Source organism: Pan paniscus, chromosome 5, assembly GCF_029289425.2.
Source record: "Pan paniscus chromosome 5, NHGRI_mPanPan1-v2.0_pri, whole genome shotgun sequence".
Lineage (NCBI taxonomy): Eukaryota > Metazoa > Chordata > Mammalia > Primates > Hominidae > Pan > Pan paniscus.
In genome coordinates this window covers 108,391,335-108,399,013 of record NC_073254.2, presented here as the reverse complement: position 1 = coordinate 108,399,013, position 7,679 = coordinate 108,391,335, and positions in this window count along the sequence as shown.

Below are 7,679 nucleotides of genomic sequence, written 5' to 3'. Positions count from 1 at the left end.
AACCCAACTTGATAAACATAGCAAAAAGGACAATTTTGTCACCCTGTTAACTGCAGGAAGGGCAAGTGTCTTAGTCTGTTTAGGCTGCTATGGCAAAATACCATAAACTGGGTAGTTTATAAACAATAGAAATTTATTTCTCACTGTTCTAGAGGCTGGGGAGTCCAAGATCAAGACATCAGCAGACTCAATGTCAGGTGACAGCCCCACTTTCTGGTTTGCAGAGGTCCCTTCTCACGTGTTCTCACGTGATGCAAGGGGCTAGCTCGGTCTCTGCTTCTTCCTCTCTGTGAAACACAGCCATAACTGCCCTTAGTAGAAGAGCCCCACATCTTACTGCATCCAGCACCTCAGAGAAACTACAACTATTTCTCTCTTTTCTTGAATTTTCAATTTCTTATAAGAGCTATGATTGTCACAGCTTGAGTCAAGTGTGCATCCCTGAACAAATCAGTTATGGTCAAGGGAGTCACAGTGTCATTATGGTTGGCTCAGTTGAAACCACTCATGTGTAGATTAATTACCACGACATAAGACTAGACTAAATATTTTTTAAAAGAAAACTTAAAATATGTAAGTAAATAGAAAGGCATAACATCTTCCACTATGGGAACTCTCAATAGTACAAATTTCTCATTCACTCAATAATTATTTACTAGACGCCAGGCATTTTATTTAGCAGTGGTCATTTTCCCCCAAGTATTTACAACTTTATTGAAATTCCAATCAAACCCCAGATGAATGTTTTAAGGGCACAGACAAACTGATTATAAAGTTGATAAATAAGTAAATGTACATAAAAACATTTGAACATTTATTAAAAGATGATGTTTTCAACATATGTAAGTATAATTTATAAACTACAACATAAAATGGAGTAGGGACCTATAAAATGGTAAGATTTCCACATTCCATTTGAAGTGGTAAATCGCTGATTCTAAGTAGATTGTAAAAAGTTAAGTGTGTGTATTGTACAGTAACCACTAAAAAAGCTATTGTCTTAGTTTGGGCTACTATAATAAGACCCAATACACTGGGTGGCTTATAAATGACAGAATTTCATTTCTCACAGTTCTAAAGACTAGAAGTTTGAGATCAGGGTGCCATCATGGCCAAATTTTGGTGAGGGCCCTTTTCCAGGTCGCAGGCTGCCGACTTCCCATAGTATCCTCACATGGTGTAGAGCTGAAAGAGGAAAGATGCTCTCTCATGATTTTTATGAGGACACTAATCCCATCTGAGGGCTTCACCCTTATGACTTCATCTAATCCTAATTACCTCTCAAAGGTAATTTCCTCCCAATACCACCACAGTGGAGGATAGGGTTTCTACATATGAATTTTGGGGGACACAAACATTTACTTCATAACAAAGATACAAAAAATATAGTTAATAAATTAAATGGAATAAGAAATGTGTTCAAATAACCCCACAGAAGGTAGAAAGGGGGAAACAGAGGAATGAAAAACTGAGGAAACAAAAAATGCATAATAAAATGGTAGTTCAAAATACAAGGAAACCAATAATTAAATTAAATGCACATGGTATGAACACATCAATTAAAAGACAGATTAGAAGAATGAATTTTTAAAAATGTGACCCATCTATATGCTGGCTACAAGAAACACACTTTGGATATATGATATAGGTAGATAAGAAATATGTTTGTAATAGTGTTATGCAAAAATGTAATAATATATGGTGAAAAGGTTAAAAAATACCATGCAAACACTGATTTAAAAAAGTTGTGGATATATTAATATTTGGCAAATAAATATTCCAGACATAAAGAGGGAAATAATGTAATGAAACAATAGTCAATTTAATAAGAAGACATAATGATCCTAAATATGGTTACATTTGGCATCAGTGTCACAAAGCAGATGAAACAAAAATAACAGAGCTGAAAGAAGAATAAACAAATCCACAATTATATTTTGAAACTCAAGTACTCCTTTCTCAATAATTAATATAACCAATAGACAGAAATCAGTTAAGATATAGGGGGTGCAGGCTGGGTGTGGTGGCTCACGCCTGTAATCCCAACACTTTGGGAGGCTAAGGTAGGTGAATCACTTGAGGTCAGGAGTTTGAGACCACCCTGGCCAACATGGTGAGGGTTAAAATACAAAAATTAGCCAGGCGTGGTGGCGTATGGCTGTAATCCCAGCTACTTGAGAGGCTGAGGCAGGAGAATCACTTGAACCCAAGAGGCAGAGGTTGCAGTGAACTGAGATCACATCACTGCACTCCAGCCTGGGCAATAGAGTGAGACCCTGTCACACACACACACACAAAGATATAGCAGTGCTGAGCAATATCATTAAACAACTGGATCTAATTGACATTTACAGAACACTTCATACAACAGAAGATTAAACATTCTTTTCAGGTATACTTGAAACATTCACCAAGACAGACCATAATCCTAACAAGTTAAAAATATTCAACATCATACAAACTATGATCTCTGACAGTAATAGAACACAGACCAATAACATAAAGATAAAGACAACTCTCCAAACATTTGGATTTTAAACAAAATATATCTTAACAATCCAAGGGTCAAAGAGGAACTCTGAAGGAAAATTAGAAAATATTTTGAATTTAATAAAAATGAAAATACAAAATATCAAAGTGTGTATGATACAGCTAAGAGGGAAATGTATAGCATTATCATTATATGCTTATAGTATTAAAGAAGACTGGTCTTGAATCAATCTAAGCTTTCTCCTTCAAAAACTAGAAAATTAAGGGCAATAGAAATCTAAAGCCAGGAGAAGGAAGAAAATAATAAAGACAAGAGCCAACATCAATGAAATAGAAAACAGAAAAGCAACAGAGAAAATTAATGAAACCAAAAGCTGGTTCTGTGAAATGATCAATAACATTTATAAACTTCTAGTAAAAATGACAAAAGAAAAAAGAGAGAAAATGCAAATTACTAACATTAGAAATGAAAAAGGGGATATCACTGCACCTCATAGATATTAAAAGAATAATAATTGAATACTATCGATAACTCTATACTCATAAATTTGACAACGTACATGAAATGGATCAATATCCTAAAAATCACCAACTACCAAAACTTACTCAAGGTGAAATAGACAACCCAATTAGTCCTATAACTAATAAAGAAATTAAATTTGTGTCTTAAAACCTTCTGTAAAAAGAAATCTTCTGGCTCAGATAGTTTCACTGGCAAATTCTACCAAATATTTAAAGAAAGAAACAACACCAGTTCTACACACTCTATTCCAGAAAATAGAAGAGATACTACTTCTTATTTTATGAGCCTAGCATTACACTGATACCAGAGCCAGATAAAGACACTTAAAGAAAAAGAAAACTGTAGACCAATATCCCTTATAAACATAGACACAAAAATCCTCAACAAAATAATAGCAAGTCAAATCCAGCAATACATAAAAGGAATAGTACACCATGACCAAGGGGGTTTATTTGTGAATGCAAGACTGGTTCAATGTTTGAAAATTTGTCAATATGATCCATATATTAACAGTTAATGGTAAAAGATTAAATATTTCAGTGGTTCAAAAAATTGAAATATTTAAGTATGAATCTAACAAAACATGTAAAGGATTTGAATAATAAAACTACAAAATGCTGATAAAAAATATTTTTAAGTAAAGACCTTGATAAACGGTGAAGTACACTGTCTTCATGGACTGAATGATTCAACATAGTAAAGATGCTCATACTCCTGAAACTAATTTACAGCAGCAATTTTTGGAGCTACAAATTGGTTCTAAAATTTGTAGGTAAAGTCAAAGGAACTAGAAAAGTCAAACAATTTTGGAAAAGAAAATGAAATTGGAGGAATCACACTACCTAATTTTAAGATTTGCTGTAAAGCTATGCTAATCAAGACAGTGTGGTATTGGTGAAAAGATAAACACATAGATAAAGAGGAGAAAATAAAAAAAGAGATCAAACAATTATGGCCAATTGATTTGGATAAATAGTCAAGGTGAAAAAAAGACAGTCTTTTCAACAAAATAGAAATATTGAACATCCATATGCAAAACATAAAACTTGAGCCAAACTTCACAGCTTACAGCAAAAGTTAACTCGAAATGGTTCATAGATTTAAGTGTAAAAGTCAAAATTATAAACCTTAGGTAGAAAACATAGGAGAAAATCATTGTAAGCAGGGGTTAAGTAAAGAGTTCTTAGAGATGACAATAAAAGCACAATCCATAAAAGAAAAAAATTGATAGATTGGATCATGTCAAAATTAAAAATTTCTGTTTATTTTCACACAACAACCTGTGCATGAATATTTATAATCATTCTATTCATAATCACCAAAAACTGGAAGCAACCCAAATGACCTTCAGTGGATGAATACTGTAACTATATCCACACAATGGAATATTGCTCAGCAATGAAAATGAAAGAATTATCAATACATGCAATGTCTTAAATTAATTTCAAAGACATCATGCCCAGTAAAAGAATCAATCTCAAAAAGTTATATACTCAATGAGTTCATTTAAATGACATTCTGGAAAAGATACAACAATAGTAATGAATAGATCAGAGGTGCCAACAGTTGGGGGTTAGGGAAAAATGTAACTAAATAGGAATAGCACAAGGATATTTTTGGGGTTATGAAGCTTTTCCTTATCCTGAATGAAGTGATGGTTATGCAAATCTACACATTTATGAAAATTCATAGTACTGTATACCAAGGAAAACAGTCAATTTTAAATTATGCTAATTTTAAAAAATAAACACACAAGAGGATTAGGAGACTTTACCTCTTTAAATTTTTTTTCTTTAATTTCACTTGGGGTTAGAGAGAGAAAAAAAGTACTGATCTGACTACAAAATCAGTAAATTCTGTATGCCAGAAAATAACATAAATAATATTAAAAGATAAGTGACACACTAGGAGAAAATATTTGCAACATATTTAATAAGCAAAAGATTAATGTATAAGACATATAAAAAGCTCCTTTATATCAAAAAGAAAAGACAAACAAACCAATAGAAAAAATACACAAAAGATCTGAAGAGGCAATTCCCAGAAGAAAAAATCCAATGGCCAACAAACATATGAAAAGATGCTCAACCACAATAGTAATCAGGAAAATGCACATCAAAACAACAATGAGATATTTTCCACCCATTAGAATGCCCAAATTGAAAAAGATGAATAATGTAAGCAAGAATAAAGAAACTGGCCCACTCTTCCATGTTGGTGGGCGTGGAAATCAGTGACACTCTTTTGGAAGGCAATTTTCTGGTCTCAATCAAAATTTAAAAGCAATGCCCTTGGACCCAACAATTCCATTTCTAGGAATTTTTTTCTCTTAAAGAAATATTTACACATATGAAAAAGATGTATGTGTAAGGATGTATATTGTGACATTGTTTGTATAATAATAAATTATAAATAAAGCTAAATATGTACTGATAAGAGGTTAATGAATTATGGTAATTCATAGTCAAAAATAATATTTAGCCACTATAAAGAGTAAGATAAATCAAAACACATTGACATGAAAATATTTCCTAACAGAGTAGGAGTAAAAAGTCAAATAACAGAACAATATATATATAACATGATAATTTATTAAAATCAAAACAATTACATGTTTACATATATACGTATACATGTGTACATGTATATGTATACACATATATAGATGTGTAAAGGTAAGAAAAACAGTTTGGAAGGCTATTGATGTCTATAGTTTTCCCTGTGGTAGATAGCTGTAATACGAGTGAGCAGTATGAATGGGCACAGTATCAGCTTTCTAACAGGAAATTAATTACATAGCCTTAAATCAGAATAATTTAAGGAGTGTTTAATAATTTACAAAGCTGTGGGCTGGCTCTATGGAAAGAGATGGGGCAATGCCATGGGGTTAGAAACTGCTGAAGCTATCCACAGATCTGACAAATAAGAGCAGAGAGTAGTTTCTGGAACCCAGTAGAAGAGAGTGGTGGGAAAATGGCTGTTTTGAGAGGAGTCACTACCTTTGGTCAAGACATACAGTCTCTGATGACTGCTCAGGGAAGAAGTCAGACCAATAAAAGAGAATCTTACCCACTTGCCATAAGAATCTAAATAGTTCATGTTCAGTGGACTGTGCTAGACACTTTTGGTTACCCACCTAGAATCAATTGCCTCTTCATTGTTCTTAAAGGACCCTGTTTTTGTTTAGGCATTCTCCATTCTCCCATGTAGCTGAACAATGCCTCCAGGGCAGCTGCCTATCCTGGTGCTGATGAGAATGGTCTAAGGGTTATGCAACTGCCCTTTTCAGTGACACGGAATAGTCAGGTGGTCCAATCCAGCCAACAAGGCAAGAGGGAAAGCCCATTGGAGAGCCTCTGAGAAAGTCTTTCTCATTACAGAACCACAGAGTCAGACAGTCTGTTCTTCTCTGATGGTGTCACATCTGGATAGAGTGGCTGGAGCTGCTGCATCCAGCTTGCTACAAGCACAGGGGATGGCAGAGCTCAGAGATGGGATGACCCTGTGTTCTTGATGGAATCAACCAGTCATGCGGATCCTGCTATTTCTGGACTGGCTGTTAGGTGAGATAATGAATTATTTCCACAATGCATGCTTCTTGGAGCACAGGGAGACTCTTACTTGAGGACCTCGTTATTTCTCACTGGGGCCATGCTGGCGGCGTTCAAGTCAGGCTGCTCTCAGGCTTCTCCAGAAGTACCTAACACCTCATGGCCACTCTTCTGACCCTATCCTTCACAAGTAGGCCTACTTTATAGGTACTGACCACATATTTTCTATATTAATCTGAAAAACATGATGGTTTTGAGGTGTCACATTTCCCAAGATATACCTTAGAATTGAAGTTATGCTTTAGTGAATAAAAAAATTAACACTTATTTTTGAGGATAACATATTCTATGTATCTTTATAAAATATAGAACATGGAGGAAAGTGAAAAGAAGGAAATAAATATTTTGTATTCATAGATAATTTGTGTGTAGACATATACTTTTAGGTTTTTTTCCAGACAGCTATCGGAAAATCAAACCCTGCTTACCACTTATAAGATACTGTTCTCATTTAGTCTGTAACATCACAAACAGTTCACCTTTGGTTGCACAGTGCCCAGTTGAATGGATGCAGTGCAATATGCTCACCTACTTCTGTATTGCTCAGGATTTGGGTTGGTTCTAATTCTTGAAGTCTCTTTGATAACAAAGGAAAGGGAGAACAAAGAGAGGGGAGAAACTGGGAGTTTAGTATTCAAATATTAAATTTGAACACCTCTAAACTTGAAGAGTAAATTGGAATTGCTCCTCAGAGTAAAGTACCCAAAGAACTAATAACTTATTCTTTTCTTCAAATGGTGTCTCTCTATTGGTTTATCACATTAGCTTGCCTTTGAGTTCAAGCAGGCAAGACACAGAGGCAGGTCCCTGAACCACAGCACTCTAATTTTACATGTCAGAGTTAATACCAGTATCAATGTCAGTGTGGGAAGCTGGGCTTTAAAGTAATCACCTCCTACTTCTGGTTTGTTGAATAGGATTGAAAACCCAATGTTTTCTAAAGGCTCACCACTAAGACTGGATTGGCATTCCTAAAAGTAGGAGGCTCAAAGACATTTCAAGCATGTTTCTGCCACAGTGATTTGTTGTGGTGGTTCATTAGCAAAATCTCTCTT